A 17,869-nucleotide genomic window follows, 5' to 3' on the forward strand; every position below is an offset into this window, starting at 1 on the left:
AGTTATTTATCCATTTCCTTATCCTTCTTTTGCACTTACAGCCATAAGCAGTGTGCACCTATCGAATATTATTGCCTTCTATCGACAGATGGCAGGACCTGCTATTACGGCTAGTTCCATATTATCTATAAATACTCATTGTGGAAGTCAAGACGGTCTGGAATATTTAGAGTGCTAGGTGAAATAAAACAAATAAAAACTGAATTACATTATGGAAACTAAATATAATGATAACAGCAACATGAAAGGATTGAAAGTGAAAACCAATGCGTATTCAAAACAAACCAAATGTATTTAATAATGTGATAGTTTATGCCTTAACATCTTGATGCACTTAAAAGAAAAACAGCAAAGTACAATTGCTTTATATAAATATTTTACTGGAGAACAAGTGGGTCAGGTGACATGTTCCACTTCAAATACTGAGTCAATTCACATAATTCTCATGAACAGATACAGCTTGAGAAGCGGAAAAAAAAAATACTAAAAATTAGGTTTTGGTCGCACTTTAGCGTGCTTTTCTGCCCTACTTAACTATCTAGTGTCATTTTAATCTATCAAAAAAATCAAGTGTGGTAAGCTGTGTATTTCAGGTGCTTGCTCTGTCGATCAGCTTTTCGCATCACACCACCAACCCATGCTCAATGTGCCACATCATGATTAAATTATTATGTAGGCTAATTATAGTCTTCTCTTGTTAGAAAGTAATAAATAAGATTATATTTACATTTTATGCTCAGTAATGCTGTACATTGTGGCACATTTGTGTAGTATGTTAATGTATTATTGCAGGTCTCTGGTTATTTACAACAACTATAATCAAAATGTTAACATATAATTTTTGATTGAACATCTGGTAAACCTTAGAAGACTACAGCAATTTGCATGCTTATGTTTTACCTAAACAATGCATTGTGCTTTTCTTCAGACACCAATGTTATCTGAATCTACACCTTCCTTCCTTTTTTATTTACATTAAACTGATAGCATACATGGGCAATTTTACCACTTGATTTTAACAGAAGCCCAGATGTGCACTTATTGACATCTATCATTTGTGACAAATAGATTTAATCTTTGAAAAAAAAAAAAAAAAAATACAGTTAAACATAATTTCTTTGTGAACTTTAAAAGCAAGGGAAGTGTGGCCATTGCCTTTTAACTGGGATACTTTGAAAGGAAACAAAGAGATGCTCTGAGAACCTTCCATGCTTAATACAAAAGAAAAATCTGGTGTCCTATATGCGTTTCATCTAACAAGTTTTTGAAAAAAAAAAGAGTTACAGTTTAAAAAGATTTTTTTTTCATGGCTGCATTTTATTTTTTGTGTTGAAGAAGCAGACTTTAAAATCAGCTAACTGGATACTTGCTTTCACTCTGCTTGGCTTGCATGCTAACATGAGCCAACTTTCATTAGATAAAGAGCAGTTACAGCTGATGGAGGGGTGGATCTTTCTTTTGTTCCAGGCCAAAACTGCTCATTGTGATATTTGTAGATGGAGCATCTTCTGATTCATTTGAAATAAGTTGAACCAAGGAAGCAATGCTCACCATTTTACAAAATTAAATGAGCTCTCAAAACTGGCGAGCAACGATTCATAATAATTGCAATTTCTGCCTTTCATACCACTATAGTGTTCTATAATATCTTTTAATTACACTCACAGAAGGTACAGTAAGAAAATTCTATAGGAAAGTGTAATAAAGACACAAATCTTACATTATTTTAAGTTGGTATGAAAAGGGATGGTTGAAATTTTACTATAGATCTATCTCTGACTGTTATAAACTTTCTTGTAGGGACTTCGAAATTATGTCCTTCCAGAGTGTGCGGCACAAAACCCATCCTTGTGACTTTCAGCCACACATCTCATATCCTTTATTTCTTCAAACTGTCTTTTTTTAATACTCTACTTAAATAACAAAGTGTCCACCACAGAATCACATTAGTTCAAATTATTTCAAGCACGAGTTACAGTCATATGAAAAACTTTGTGAACCCCTCTTAATCTTTTGGATTTTTGTTTCTCATTGGCTAAGCTTTCAAAGTAGCAACTTCCTTTAATATACTGTATTATATGCCTTAATAGAAACAGTAGTATTTCAGCAGTGACATTAAGTTTATTGGATTAACAGAAAATATGTAATATGCATCATAACAAAATTAGATAGGTGTATAAATTTGGGCACCCCAACAGAGATATTCCATCAATACTTAGTTGAGCCTCCTTTTGCAAATCTAACAGCCTCTAGACACTGTCCTCCTATAGCCTTTGATGAGTGTCTGGATTCTGGATGGAGGTATTTTTGACAATTCTTCCGTACAAAATCTCTCCAGTTCAGTCCAATTTGATGGCTGCTGAGCATGGACAGCCTGCTTCAAATCATCCCATAGATTTTCGATGATATTCAAGTCAGGAGACTGTGACAGCCATTCCAGAACATTGTACTTCTCCCTCTGTATGAATGCCTTTGTAGATTTCAAACTGTGTTTTGGGTCATTGTCTGGTTGGAATATCCAACCCCTGCGTAATTTCAACTTTGTGACTGATGTTTGAACATTATCCTGAAGAATTTGTTGATATTGCGTTGAATTCATTCGACCCTCGACTTTAACAAGGGCCCCAGTCCCTGAACTAGCCACACAGCTCCACAGCATGATGAGACCTCCACCAAATTTGACAGTAGGTAGCAGGTGTTTTTCTTGGAATGTGGCGTTCTTCTTCCGCCATGCAAAGTGCTTTTTGTTATGACCAAATAACTCAATTTTTGTCTCCTCAGTCCAAAGCAAACTTTGTTTCAAAATGAATCTGGCTTGTCTAAATGAGCATTTGCATACAACAAGCGACTGTTTGTGGCATGAGTGCAGAAAGGGCTTCTTTCTCATTACCCTGCCATACAGATGTTCTTAGTGCAAATTGCGCTGAATTGTAGAACGATATACAGATACACCATCTGCAGCAAGATGTTCTAGCAGGTCTTTTGGAGGTGATCTGTGGGTTGTCTGTAAACATTCTCACAATCCTGCACATATGCCGCTCCTGTATTTTTCTTGGCCTGCCAGACCTGCTGGGTTTAACAGCAACTGTGCCTGTGGCCTTCCATTTCCTGATTCTATTCCTTACAGTTGAAACTGACAGTTTAAACCTCTGAGATAGCTTTTTGTAGCCTTTCACTAAACCATGATACTGAACAAGCTTTGTTTTCAGATCTTTAAAGAGTTGCTTTGAGGATCCCATGCTGTCACTCTTCAGAGGAGAGTCAAAGGGAAGCACAGCTTGTAATTGACCACCTTAAATACCTTTTCTCATGATTGGACACACCTGTCTATGAAGTTCAAGGTGTAACGAGCTAATCCAACCAATTGGTGTTGCAAGTAATCAGTATTGAGCAGATACATGCATTCAAATCAACAAAATTACAAGGGTACCCAAATTTTTGCACAGCCCGTTTTTCACATTTGATTTAATTTCATACAACTAAATACTGCTTCACTAAAAATTTTTGTTCAGAAAACACCCAGTTCCTAGGAAATGAAAGACATACCACTGTTATCTTTTTTGTTGAAAACAGAGTAAATTATTATGCAGGCTGAGAGGGGTTCACAAATTTTTTCATATGACTGTAAAATATCAGGGCTATCCACCTGGAGCTCTTGTTCATGAGCTGCCTGATGCCACAAAGAGACATCTCTTTTGATACCTGTACTAAATGCATGGATTGTGTTGCTTTGTTTGTTTGTGCCTTGAGCAGGACAAGTGTCCTATTTAGGGTAGCATTCTAGCATTTTACATGTTATTCATTCACCTGCTTTTCAGACACACTATATCCTGAGTAGGGTCACAGGGTAGCCTATCCCAGAAAGCATAGAGCGCAAGACAGGAATGGTCCCTGGTTCAGGGTGAACATACAAGGCACATGCACACACACATATATATATATATATATATCCGAAAAGTACTCACAGCGCATCACTTTTTCCATATTTTGTTATGTTACAGCCTTATTAAAAAATGGATTAAATTCATTTTTTTCCTCAGAATTCTACACAAAACACCCCATAATGACAATGTGAAAAAAGTTTACTTGAGGTTTTTGCAAATTTATTAAAAATAAAAAAACTGAGAAATCACATGTACCTAAGTATTCACAGCCTTTGCTCAATACTTTGTCGATGCACCTTTGGCAGCAATTCCAGTCTCAAGTCTTGTTGAATATGATGCCACAAGCTTGGCACACCTATCCTTGGCCAGTTTCGCCCATTCCTCTTTGCAGAACCTCTCAAGCTCCATCAGGTTGGATGGGAAGCGTCCGTGCACAGCCATTTTAAGATCTCTCCAGAGATGTTCAATCGGATTCAAGTCTGGGCTCTGGCTGGGCCACTCAAGGACATTCACAAAGTTGTCCTGAAGCCACTCCTTTGATATCTTGGCTGTGTGCTTAGGGTCGTTGTCCTGCTGAAAGATGAACTGTCGCCCCAGTCTGAGGTCAAGAGTGCTCTGGATCGGGTTTTCATCCAGGATGTCTCTGTACATTGCTGCAGTCATCTTTCCCTTTATCCTGACTAGTCTCCCAGTTCCTGCCGCTGAAAAACATCCACACAGCATGATACTGCCACCACCATGCTTCACTGTAGGGATGGTATTGGCCTGGTGATGAGCGGTGCCTGGTTTCCTCCAAACGTGACGCCTGGCATTCACACCAAAGAGTTCAATCTTTGTCTCATCAGACCAGAGAATTTTCTTTCTCATGGTCAGAGAGTCCTTCAGGTGCCTTTTGGCAAACTCTAGGCGGGCTGCCATGTGCCTTTTACTAAGGAGTGACTTCCGTCTGGCCACTCTACCATACAGGCCTGATTGGTCGATTGCTGCAGAGATGGTTCTCCTCTCTCCACAGAGGACCTCTGGAGCTCTGACAGAGTGACTATGGGGTTCTTGGTCACCTCCCTGACTAAGGCCCTTCTCCCCCGATCGCTCAGTTTAGATGGCCGGCCAGCTCTAGGAAGAGTCCTGGTGGTTTCGAACTTCTTCCACTTACGGATGATGGAGGCCACTGTGCTCATTGGGACCTTCAAAGCAGCAGAAATTTTTCTGTAACCTTCCCCAGATTTGTGCCTCGAGACAATCCTGTCTCGGAGGTCTACAGACAATTCCTTTGACTTCATGCTTGGTTTGTGCTCTGACATGAACTATCAACTGAGGGACCTTATATAGACAGGTGTGTGCCTTTCCAAATCATATCCAATCAACTGAATTTACCACAGGTGGACTCCAATGAAGCTGCAGAAACATCTCAAGGATGATCAGGGGAAACAGGATGCACCTGAGCTCAATTTTGAGCTTCATGGCAAAGGCTGTGAATACTTATGTACATGTGCTTTCTCAATTTTTTTATTTTTAATAAATTTGCAAAATCCTCAAGTAAACTTTTTTTACTTTGTCATTATGGGGTGTGTGTAGAATTCTGAGGAAAAAAATGAATTTAATCCATTTTGGAATAAGGCTGTAACATAACAAAATGTGGAAAAAGTGATGCGCTGTGAATACTTTCCGGATGCACTGTTATATATATATATATATATATATATATATATATATATGCACTAGGGTCAATTTAGTATTGCCAATCTGCCTAACCTGCATGTCATTGGACTATGGGAAGCAACCAGAGCACCCACAGGAAACCCACACAGCTTTTACAGGTTAGGTATGTGCATATTTCTCAATGCTTCTTTCTTTTAATGAATGGGAATTTTAACTGCATATGCAAGACAGTAAATCAACTGTAAACATCTAGTTACTACAAGTACTATCACACATCTAACATGCACTAAAATGATACACAAACCAGTTGCCATTTCTATCTTTAGTTGTGTGTATTAACAGATCTGTGATTAAATGAATACCTCTCTGCTGAACATACATAGGTTGCCATCTAGTGGCCACTCATTTAAATTACACAATAACTTTCCATAAATACTGTACACTTGAGCAGGTTAATGGTACAGGTTTTTAATATAATATTCATCCCACCCCATCCCTAAACTATTTAGAATACATGGCTTACAAGTCAAATAGGGAGTAAAGTGCTATTTTAGAAAACTTTATGAATATCCATCCATCCATCCATTTTCCAACCCGCTATATTCCTAACTACAGGGTCACGGGGGTCTGCTGGAGCCAATCCCAGCCAACACAGGGCACAAGGCAGGAACCAATCCTGGGCAGGGTGCCAACCCACTGCAGAACTTTATGAATAATAGAAAGTTACTTCTGAAACGAACTCTCAATGAGCAGCCCAGCTACTTCCATGCATTCGGTATTCGCTCCACTGTCAATTCAAATTCTGCCGTTGTTTAAACCATGTGTTTCAATGAAAGGCATGGCAATACCGTTTACTCCTTAGGCCATGCCTAACCTAGAACCTGCAGAAATTTCTAGAATGACTAGTGTGAAAGAACAGGCTATTAAACAGACTCATGTATTATCCATTAAAAAAAGAACTTCTGGTATAGCCTACAGTTACATATTAAGCAGTTTACAAGGTGGACAAAATGCAGAGTAACCACAGAAATGCACACAATGTGTTTAACAGAATGTCAAGCGGCTAAAGATTACCGATAAGTTACAAATAGCAATAACACTGTTTAGTAAAGAGTTTGTCACAGAACAGCTAATATAGACCCTTATTAAGTACTTTTATAAAGTTAAATTGGGGATTAATATGTTTTTATTGCTATTTGTGAACATTTTATAACTTATATTAGAAGGACATAAAATGTCTTTTTAGCAGAGTCTGAAGGCTTTAACGCGTTTGGACTTGGATTCACATATACTGTATATGAAAGAAATTTCCTAGGATTAGCAATGCAAATATCAAAGAATGAATTTTTGCAGAACCTCAAATTAGTGAATTTATTCAAAATAACAATTTTGATGACCAGCAGACAAGATAATAAGTTTAAAAAGCTGCATGGCAATACTATAAGAGTATTTGCAGGCATTTCTTGGGGAAATATAAAGCAGACAACAACCAAGAAACAGTGGATGATCTTCTGAAGCTGTACAAGGCCTTGGAGATGTAACATGTCTCTAAAAAGTCATTTTTTAGATTCTCGTCTAGACTTTTTACCTGGGCATCCAGGAGAGGTCAGCCAAGAGCATGGTAAACAACTCTAAAAAGGAAAAGCGATGCTAAGCCAAGTCCCAGTATGTTTACTATCCCCATCATGCCTATATAGCATATATACATGTTTACTGTACATTTTAATCATGTGTCACATTCAAGTGCTATTTTTTAGTTTTATAGGAAACAAAACCACTGTTATTTTTCCTTCAGTTTCAGTTTTAAAAAAATCTGATCACTACTTGATTTACTTTACACGTTACTGGAATTTCCAGTTTTTGTTATTTAGAGAGGAATCATTCCACTAAACTAGTACAATTTGAACGAGTATGTTAGTTTCCTTAATAGAAGGTGTTTCCTAAAAATACAAAACTCAATAAAAAAATGGGTTGTTAAGAAACCTTTACCTTTTTTCCCCCCATTCGATCCATGTAAATGTCCTGGACTCAACAGTCACTCAGTCCTATTCTATGCTACTTTGCACAAACACATCTTCACACTTTATTTTGCAGGCAGTGTCCCAATGTGGCACCTCTGTACAGCCCAAACAGGCTACGTAATTCACTTGGCCACTCGCAGACACCGCTGCCACGTTTGGATTCAAGAATGTGTGCTGGGTTCACTTTTCTCAGCAAGGTTCTCTTTGAAGTACCTGAAATTATCCTCACAGTTATGATTTTTTCTGTCTTCTGTGTGCCACTGAATTCCTGTATCCGAGGAACGAGAATCGTGTTCAATTGCTTGCTATAATGTTGAGTCTGAATTCTGTTAAGACAATGGACTCCATCACGTGTGGGTCTTGTTGCTGTTCCAGTTCATGATTTTAATGCACAGATTATCAAGACACACCTGAGGCTGGTGGAGCATCCAATCCACTCTGAACACCTAAGAGGTGCATCTCTGCTGTTCGCAGGTGATATCCTCTTGCAGTCATCTGTGATCTCATGCACACACTGTAACACTTTACAGCCGAGTGTGATACTGTCAAGGTGAGTATTAGCACTTCAGAACCTAAAGGTATGGTTCCTTTCAGGTAAGGATTTGAGCAGCTGTCCCACATGGAGAAGTTCAAGTACATTTGAGTACCTTATTAAAAAGTGAGTAAAGGTGATTAAGAAATTGGCCAATGAACCAGTGCAGTGTAAGTGGTTTTGCAGATGTTGTAGCTGACTTTACTGAAGAAGCAGGCAGTAAATATTCAGACAAAGCTTTTAACATACCTGTCAGTCAAAATCTTTCTGCTCACCTGTGGTCATGAACTTTTAGTAATGGCTGAAAAATTGAGATGAAAAGTGCGAAGAAAAACCTTCTGAGATTTGTGGAAAACCTGTCCTTAACAAGTTTCCAACTGCGTTCATGTTGAAAATTTCATTTTAAAGTAACAGCTAGCATCCACTGTACTCACTCCTTTCACACGTTTAAACACTTCACTCATGTCAGCTCTTAATCTCCATCTGATTAAAATCCTTCAATCTGTTCTCATAGTTCATACCTCTCAGTTCCAGAATCAGCCTAGTTATGCTTCTCAGGACTTTCTCTAGCACTATTGTCTTTTTTTTTTTGTAATATGGTGATCCAAACATTATACAGTACCCCAGGTGAGGCTTCGCTAGTATGTTATAAAACTTAAGCATAACCTCCCATGACTTGTTCTCCACACATCATGCTATATAACGTAAAACTATATTACCCTCCTTGATTGTTTTTGTAGTTTTGATGTAAACACCCTCCTTGATTGCTTCAGTACACTGTTTTGATGTTGATAGTGAAAAGTCCACTATGACTCCTATGTCCTTATCATAAGGGGCACTTTCAAGTTCTTTGAACTCGTATTGTATATTCAGATCTAACATTTCTGCTCCTTACATTAAAATGCATTGTCCCAAATCTGCTTAAGTTTGTATGATATTAGCCGATTGCTGTTGCCCTTCCACCTAGTTCAGTATCATCTGCAAACTTAACCAGCTAATTATGTTCTTGTCTAGATCTCCATGACAGGTTGAGGTGCTCAGCAGTACTCGAGGAGTTTGTAGAAGAACTTATGTTTTTCTGGATTGAGAAGAACCAGTAGAGATTGTTTGGACAAGCAGTTAGGCTGCCCCCTGGACACAATGAATGAGGGAGGTGTTGTCAGGCACAGCCCACTAGGAGAAGGCCAATGAATACACTGGATGGAAATATATGTCTCTATTTGGCTGGGAGTACCTGAGGTATCCTCTGGAAGAGTTGTAAGAAGTTGCTGAGGATAAGATTTCCCAGTTTGTCCAGGTTAGGTTGTCACTATGACCATCACCAGGAAAAGTGGACCAAAGACAAAGATGATGGCACTAAAATGCAATTTAAAGTTGTTGGTGGTAAAAGACTTGCCTGTAAGTAAAGCTTGTTTAATTTACTATAATACTCTTTTCTATGAATTGCTATCAATTTTTATGATAATACCTGCTGCAACAGCTTATCTTTGTTAATTTTCTGAACCTGATTTATCACTGCAGGATCGTGGGAATTAAGACAGTACTGAAATGTAAAAGTTATGAGTCAATGTTAGTGCAAGCAACCAGAGCTCAAAGCTATCAACACATGCAATCACTGCAATCAACACATGCAATGTTCCTTATGAAACCCAAAGATAAACTGTCATTACAATACAATATATTTTGAACAATTTCCAGCATCATTGTATTTTTGGTAGCCTGGCAAGTATTAGTATAGTCAGCAGGATCCTTGCAGTTAAGGTATCACTTGGAAAACAGCAGCAATTCTGAGAGTGTAGTGAATAATTTATCCAAAACAGCTTATACTCCAAAAAAAAAAAAAAAAAAAACTTATTTTCAAATAAGGCCACAACCCAAAAAAGGCTACATATTGGCCATTTTATGTAACTCTGTAATTATTTATGTAACAAAGAGGGAAAGACAAAATGCATTAAAGTATTACTTCATAACTCCAAGAGGGCATCTCAGGGAACTATGAGGTCATAGAAACACTAGGACTGCTATTTAGCCCTCTACTGGAATGACATGCTCCCATGATGTCTATCAAAATCTAGCCTTAAGGTAAATCAGCTTATGTTTAGAATATTAATTAGTGAGCCTTTCCATCCAAAAATACCATTTCACATTAAGAGTCAATACACAAATAAGAATTTATTGAATGATAGAAGAAAGCAGGGTGTTAGCATTACTTTTTTCAATCCCTATCCATCAACAGTTAAGTACACTGTTCCTTTGTAAATGCCAGATAAAAACACATTAGGACTAGCAAGTATTAGAAAATCCATTAGACAACAAGAAACAAAAAAATACTGAGAACAGAGGGAGTATACAAGTTATCATTTTAATAGAACTATTGGAAGTGCAGTGAAAAGGGGTTTAAAGAAGTATATTAATTAATGCTTATTTTTATTTATAAGAAGAAAATACTAACATACAGGTCATCATTAACATATATTTAGCATTAATAAAAAAAGGAATGGCCACTTTTAAAGGGATAGGGTCCTTTTGACAACAAGAGATTGAGAACTGGCGGCACGGTGGCGCAGTGGGTAGCGCTGCTGCCTCGCAGTTGGGGACCTGGGTTCAATTCCCGGGTCCTCCCTGCATGGACTTTGCATGTTCTCCCCGTGTCTGCGTGGGTTTCCTCCGGGTGCTCCGGTTTCCTCCCACAGTCCAAAGACATGCAGGTTAGGTGGATTGGCAATTCTAAATTGGCCCTAGTGTGTGCTTGGTGTGTGGGTGTGTTTGTGTGTTTCCTGGGGTGGGTTGGCACCCTGCCCGAGATTGGTTCCTGCCTTGTGCCCTGTGTTGGCTGGGATTGGCTCCAGCAGACCCCCGTGACCCTGTGTTCGGATTCAGCGGGTTGGATAATGGATGGATGGATGGATATTGAGAACTGGTGCTCTCAATATTAGTCAACATTCTACCATGAGATTGTATGAAATCTGTGATGGATTTGTGCATTATCTGTCATTCCCTTTCTACTCTCTGACTAGGGTTTTAATGTTTCACAAAAGATAAAGATTTTTAAAAATGTGTATTTCACTTTTTGCTACTGAAAATAACTGCATGCATCAACAACTTCTTGCTAGAAGTCAGAGGGCCTTTTTCTGCAATCACTCCCCTTGCTACACTAATTACTTGAATCATTTTATTGGAAACTTCCACAGCCACTATTTTCTGTTTTCCCTTGTGTACCAACAAGTCATTTTTTAGGTTCCATGCAAAACAGGATCTGCTCATGGTCAGGAACCCCTGTAGATTTCTTTTTTTTTTCTCCAGCCGTCTGGAGTTTTTTTTGTTTTTTCTGTCCTCCATGGCCATCGGACCTTACTTTTATTCTATGTTAATTAGTGTTGTCTTATTTTAATTCTTACTTTGTCTTTTTTTTTTCTCTTTTCTTCATCATGTAAAGCACTTTGAGCTACATTATTTGTATGAAAATGTGCTATATAAATAAATGTTGTTGCTGCTGCTGCTGTTTGCTAACTAAATACTGAAGCAGAGACAAGATAGTTGTGCACTTGGCAGGTAAATGTCACTTTTTCTGAAGGAGACCCAGCTAATGATAGCATTATGAAAAAGGAAAAAAAGGTCACATTGCTTATAATGTACAATATTGATTTTCAAAATTCATCTTTAAAGGTAATTACTGTTATGTAGACAAGAGATTTTACAGATCTCTTTTTGTATAGAATATTGGATCTTTTGAAAGGGAAGCATTCTTTTTAATCATTGCTTTTATAGATATAGATGATACAATCAACAATTTTTTTTACCAGACAAGACAGAACTATACAGATACAGGAGCCTATACAGAAGCATTTACCTTGAAAAGGTTGACAGTGTCATTCTTGTAACATAGCTGAAAGATGTGTTTATTTGTATAAAAACAGGTTGCACCTATCTGCTGCCATTTTCCCTTATAGCAGCCCTTCTTAACACTGAGAAAATTAGGTATGAAAGAAAAATAATTACTTTATAATGGCCCAGAGCAGCAATGTGTAGCAATGGCTTCAAGAATAGATCACTATGGCTCATTAAGCACTAAAGCAAGGGTCATCTTAAATTTACAGAGTTCTAACATTTTCTGGGTGATTTCCGTTAGACTTGGAGTCAACAAAGTTTTTAAAAAATATAGAAATTATATTGATGGTGAGTGTTTACAGCTCGTGCTGTCTTAATTAGATATCTGCAGAGCCATCTACAGTATATCTGGATTTGACCAGAATCTGGATGCCCAAGAACTCCCGTAATAATTTTTCTAATTTAAATTGTATTAATTTAGATAATTCCAGCTATTATATAAATTCTTAACCGTTGTCTGTCAGACAATTAATTGCCATCTTATCAGCGCATGCTCCCAACCTCCTCCTCCTATCATGACTAGCACCAAGTAGGAGAAAGAATTTGAGAGATATTAGCAATCCTGTACATCTGAAGCACATTATAGTAAACTGCATATTTACAGATTCATGGCCACACCCAGGTTGAGTCAGAAATCTGAATCTGACTATAGTTCAAATGTTGTGTTTTATGCCTTTTTGCAGCTAAATTCTGTTAAACTAAATATATACTGCAGTTAAATTATTGATTTAGGGAATCTATTTTTTCTGTTCCACAGGATTTATTTTTTTTATTGTCCATGAATTATTTATTGATTATAAACTGGGATCCTGTTCTTTTCTTTTGTAATGATTATGAAAGCCAGGACATAGTATACATTTATTTTAAGTGTATCTTGTGTTCTCTGTGCAAGGAACCATCAATTATATATATAACATTACCATTAACTAGCTTCTATTTACATCCATTGGTCCTTGTCAAAGAAATTAAAGTAAAATGTGGCCTGCCTATTTCCCTTCATAATCTGAAGAAGTGCCGTCATACCCCCCTTTTATTCTCAGTTTACCAACACATAAAAGATTAAAATCTCTCTAAAATATCCCATAACTGGCAGTCCTGGAATAAGTCTATTAGCTCATCTCTGCATTTTTCCTACAGGTAGTGCAGTTATGTTCTTCTACTAAAGCTACACTTAGTATTGCACATGTGGCCTCATAAGCACATTTCAAAGCATGAACCCAGTGTCTCTTGTAGTGTACTACAAATTTTAAAGGCATCCCTAACAGCGCAGGTAATTGTTTCTTTATATTTTTAATTAATCATAGTAATGGCTTTATTATTTTTTTTCTATTACTATGTCTTTTCTGTCTTCTTTTTTTTTTTCTTAATATCCCTGAAGGCACTTAGTCGGCGTGAGGAGCTGGGTCCTAACATACGATGAACTTGTTTTAGTTGTGTTACATCCTGGATTTATGTGTATTTTCTATTTTTGTTAATCTTGAATTACTTTTTTATTATTATTTGTTAATGACACATTGTTCCCATAAATGTGCAGCTATTATGTTCACTTCATGGGTGAAGCCCCAGAAGGGAAGGCCACCCTGACCTCATAACTACAAGGTGCTCCCTCTGGCTTTCAAAGTAGCCCAGAGAAATAGATTCAGTAGTGGTTCATTGATGTTTGTTGAAGTCTAACATATTAGATAACAGGCCTCTTTTCAGATAAAACTTTGCCATTCTACAGCCCAGTGTATTATTAACTTAAGACAACAAACCAATCATAAGGATCAACTGCATAATGAGTTGACTTAACCAACCTGAATAACCACAACAGAAACCAATGCACAAGGAATGAAATTGGGCAAATACAGACAAATTAAAAGGTGAGGAGGAAGCAAATAGGAGAGTCTAACCTTCAAATCATCGATTCTTACACAATGGCATAAGTGAGCATTGCAACAAAACACAAGGTGATCAACATGCACCAGCAGGATCTATCCCAAACTGAAATTTGGTAGTAGGAAGGACTTTCAGTTTGATATATGTTGTTAGCTTGTTAATCAGTCTATTGAGGAAGAAAAGTCAACTTCACATTCCTCTAATATTTCTACAACCACAACATAATCACTGTAACACTCGGATTTCTAAAATTAAAACTTACTAAGCAAGGCTCATGTCAAACAAATCTTCAGAACAGCAAATAAAAAATCCATAACTGTTACGCTAATATCACATTATGTGACTTCTTGTGGTATGTCAGACTTGCTGACTGCAGTTGCTGATCTTGTAGCTGGATAAGTCAATTTAATCACCTGAAAAACTGCTGAGGAGGTCTAATTTACCAACTGAATGCTGACCTCCCAGCACACTTATGCTCGCCCCTGTTTGATTTTACTGGAATGAGTTGTACACTAGCAGGAGTATGTCGCTGAGCATGTCACATTATGTGAATGAAAGTTCCAGAAGCATGTAACCAACTGCCTCTGACTCACTACGATTATGTAAATGAATACCTAACAGTGTATTTAAAAGAATATTCCACTCAAAAATTAATTTTAAAGAAAAAGGGGAAACAAACAAATGAGAAAATGACAACCATCCAGCACCCACTCCATCAGCCCCATTCTGAGATGGCAGAGAGAAGAAGCAGAGAAAACGAAAGCAGTGCTGTGCTAACAAGATGCCTCCCTTCACGCCCCAATTAAAGCAACACAGATGGTTCTTAATGTGTCCAACCCCTTTCTCGAGGGATGATACAGTAATTGAAGAGGACAGATAAAAGCGAATGGCTGAAAGTTCTAATAAAACTAAGATTTAAAATAAATTCTTCCAGGCAAGTAAAGTCTGTGGAACTCTATAATTCTAGTCTAGTTCTACATATAATTCTTCAGAGGAAATACAGAAAGCATCAAGCAAAAAACACTTCCAACTAGTGAACACTTTGAAGCAGCCCAGGAAAGGCTCATAGCTGGTAATTAAGAGCTTGTGGCTGAATATGAAAACTGCAGCTTGATAAAGCTTGAAGTCATCAGCTAAAAAAAATGACAAAAGATAACAGTTCTCCTGTGCAAAGCTGGCTGAGGATTATTATAAGGGAAACACTCATGGATGGTCATATGGACATATAAAGCACTATTAGATAGATAGATAGATAGATAGATAGATAGATAGATAGATAGATAGATAGATAGATAGATAGATAGCATCACAAACTACAGAAATGCACAAATAAGAAAGTGCAACCTATTACTTGTGTGCAAGAACTACAATAATATACACATTTTCATAATGGCGTAATACTGTAACACAACACCATCCCTTTGCCAATATGTCTATTATGTTGTAACTGGCTAAGGGGAAAGAGGTCGTTATTGTAAAAGGCATTATACATTATGATGACTTCAGATAAATACAGCTCTCCTATAGCTTCTCGCCACATTAGGGTGAAAGGAGCTGGTAATTTAGACTTTGTGACCACACACAATGGGGATGATGGGCAGCATTAGTCATTACAAATTGCAATGCAGTTTCACTACATACAACACCAACAACAGCAAACTATGTCTGGCACAGTATGCAGCACAACTCCTGGTCCAGGCTTTGGTCTTGCAACTCTTAAGCTGGCAGGAGTACCAGCATGTGTCAGTCACCAAGCCACTGCAGATGATTCAAACTGCAGTAGTACGTCTGGTGTTCAACCAATTGAGATGGGCACATCACTCCCTTTTTCTGATCATTACACTGGCTCTGTGTAGTTGATGTTTAAGAAACGTCTGAAGACTCTCTTCTTTGGTGAATTTCTATCTGATAATAGCTGTAGAACTTTTGTAAGGAAGAAACTAACAATCTTGTATTTTGTTCTGAGCTCTTCACTTGTATTGATCAATTTTGTAACCCTGTCCTGTAACACACTTTCCCAAACAGACCCCCTTGACTTTTATTTGATTATGTTGACCTCTTTTATAAGTCAGTTTGGATAAAAGCATCAGTTAATTAAATAAACGTAAATATGATGACCTCCAATTTTTCAATTATCATCCTTTCTACCTTTGTTTATTTAGATGTCTGATATCCCCTGAATTACTATTCCTCTTAAAGCAGATTACAGCACAGATCTCGTGCTAGACTTCTACATAAACATTGGCTGAATAGGGTGTAAACACTTATAAATAAAAACAAGGCGCTGTCAGAACCCATATGTGAGTAGGATTAGGAAGATGATATTTTAACTGTCGAATAAAGTCCAGTGGTTAGCGAATTAAAGACATTACACTGGTACACGATGTCCACGATGTCTAAAGTGTTTTGATTTTTCATGTCATTTTCATATATTTTTGGGCACTTTTTAATTTTGTACTTATGTGACGTCACGGCTACACTACAGTTCATCAAAGCAAATAAAAATAACTACAGTATATAATCCAAATGGCACATTATACAATAACGTAAGAAAACTGTAGGTAGTAAATGCTTTTCACTGACGCTATAGATTTCAAACAGAAGGCTGATTCCACATTTCCTAACTTATAATTTTAGCTTGTCCGAAACCGTACGATCACGTGATGAGTGAAACTAACAAGAAGCGACTGAAAACAGCGGCCATCAACTTCATAATTTAAGGGTCCCTAAAGCCTTGCGTTTGTTGTAGTTTACATTTCAGAAAGCAGTTTGTCAGAAAACTGTTGATTCGAGAGTGGCAGCAAACAAGTACGCATGCGTTCGTCTTAGCAAACGATATTCTTCTCTAATTACCTCATCTCTACTAAATGAATGTTTTCGGATAACAGAACGTTGCTCCATCATGTTTATTTAGCTACACAGCTCTACATCCGATTCCAAGTTTGGATACACCTAAACCCTAAATATGCGTTGAATTCGTGAAGTATATCCGTGTCTATTTTTATAACCAAATAGCACCGCAAACTGGCGAGCCGTACTCGGACGCTGTCACGGACGCCACGTTTTCTTTTCCACCCTAAGGCTCCCTGAAACTACAACAAAAGTTATAAATTTATTCCAGGTTCGTACGCTCGGATATCCAAAGGTGGCTTCCTCTAAACCACTCCGGTTAAGGTCTTCACACCTCAAAACACCCAGCATAACCTGTTTGAGTGGCATGGACTCAACCAATAAAAACTCGAGTCTCTTTTCCCCTAATACCAAGCCATCCAATCCCCAAAAGGGAAGGCGTAGGCCTAAAAGACTGGCCCAGAAAACGACGGCAGCAGAGAGGCCCAAAAAGCCTTAGTGGAAAGCGGTGGCACAAGCAAGTTAAACGTCAAACCCTTTCATGAAACGGACCCTTCTGCGTTCTCTTACAAGTATAAACAAATTCATTTATATGTAACAGACACGCTGTAATAATATGATACTCACCGAAATGGCGAGGTTTCCTCAGTCCGCTCGCTATGATCTTAGTCACAAGTGGCGTGCCGTAGACGGAGTCCTGCGTCACTACTCCGCTGATGGCGGGCAAAACAGTTCGCACCCAAACTTCCGGTTCCGTCCTTCCGCGATAGCGGTAATAAAGAAATGAGCTCCAGGGACGAACGTTTGTTTTGATAGGTTAATTTAATCTCATGGCTCTTAGTTAATCTGTGTGTGTGTGTGTGTGTGTGAAGTGTGCATAGCGTATTCAATTTCAGAACACCCAAATCACAGAATTTACAGTAAAACCAATGCGGTTATATGAAAAAGGGGAACACAGGCGTTCATGGGAAATGGAGTCTTTAACTTTTCGCAAATCGTGGATAAACTTCGCAAGTATAGAATACACGTTACAATTAGTTCATCTGTTATTTTCTATTGTTATTTATTTAAAACTTTAACAAAAATAATGAACCAAAAGAGGTGTACATATACTTGTAGAGGTTTAAATCATTGTTAAAATAAATTGTCATAATGAA

At 37.8% G+C, this 17,869-nt stretch overlaps 1 protein-coding gene across 1 annotated transcript in view; it reads right to left on the minus strand.

Annotated features, from left to right (window-relative positions):
* Positions 1-17,458, minus strand: part of znf407 (zinc finger protein 407) — a 562,885-nt gene extending 545,427 nt beyond the window's left edge. Inside the window, exon 1 of the mRNA XM_051935698.1 lies at positions 17,340-17,458. The gene's annotated coding sequence lies outside the window, so the exon portion shown is untranslated. The remainder of the gene's footprint in view (positions 1-17,339) is intronic.
* Between the last annotated feature and the right edge of the window lie 411 nt (positions 17,459-17,869).

The sequence above is a fragment of the Erpetoichthys calabaricus genome, chromosome 13, assembly GCF_900747795.2.
Source record: "Erpetoichthys calabaricus chromosome 13, fErpCal1.3, whole genome shotgun sequence".
Classification (NCBI taxonomy): domain Eukaryota; kingdom Metazoa; phylum Chordata; class Cladistia; order Polypteriformes; family Polypteridae; genus Erpetoichthys; species Erpetoichthys calabaricus.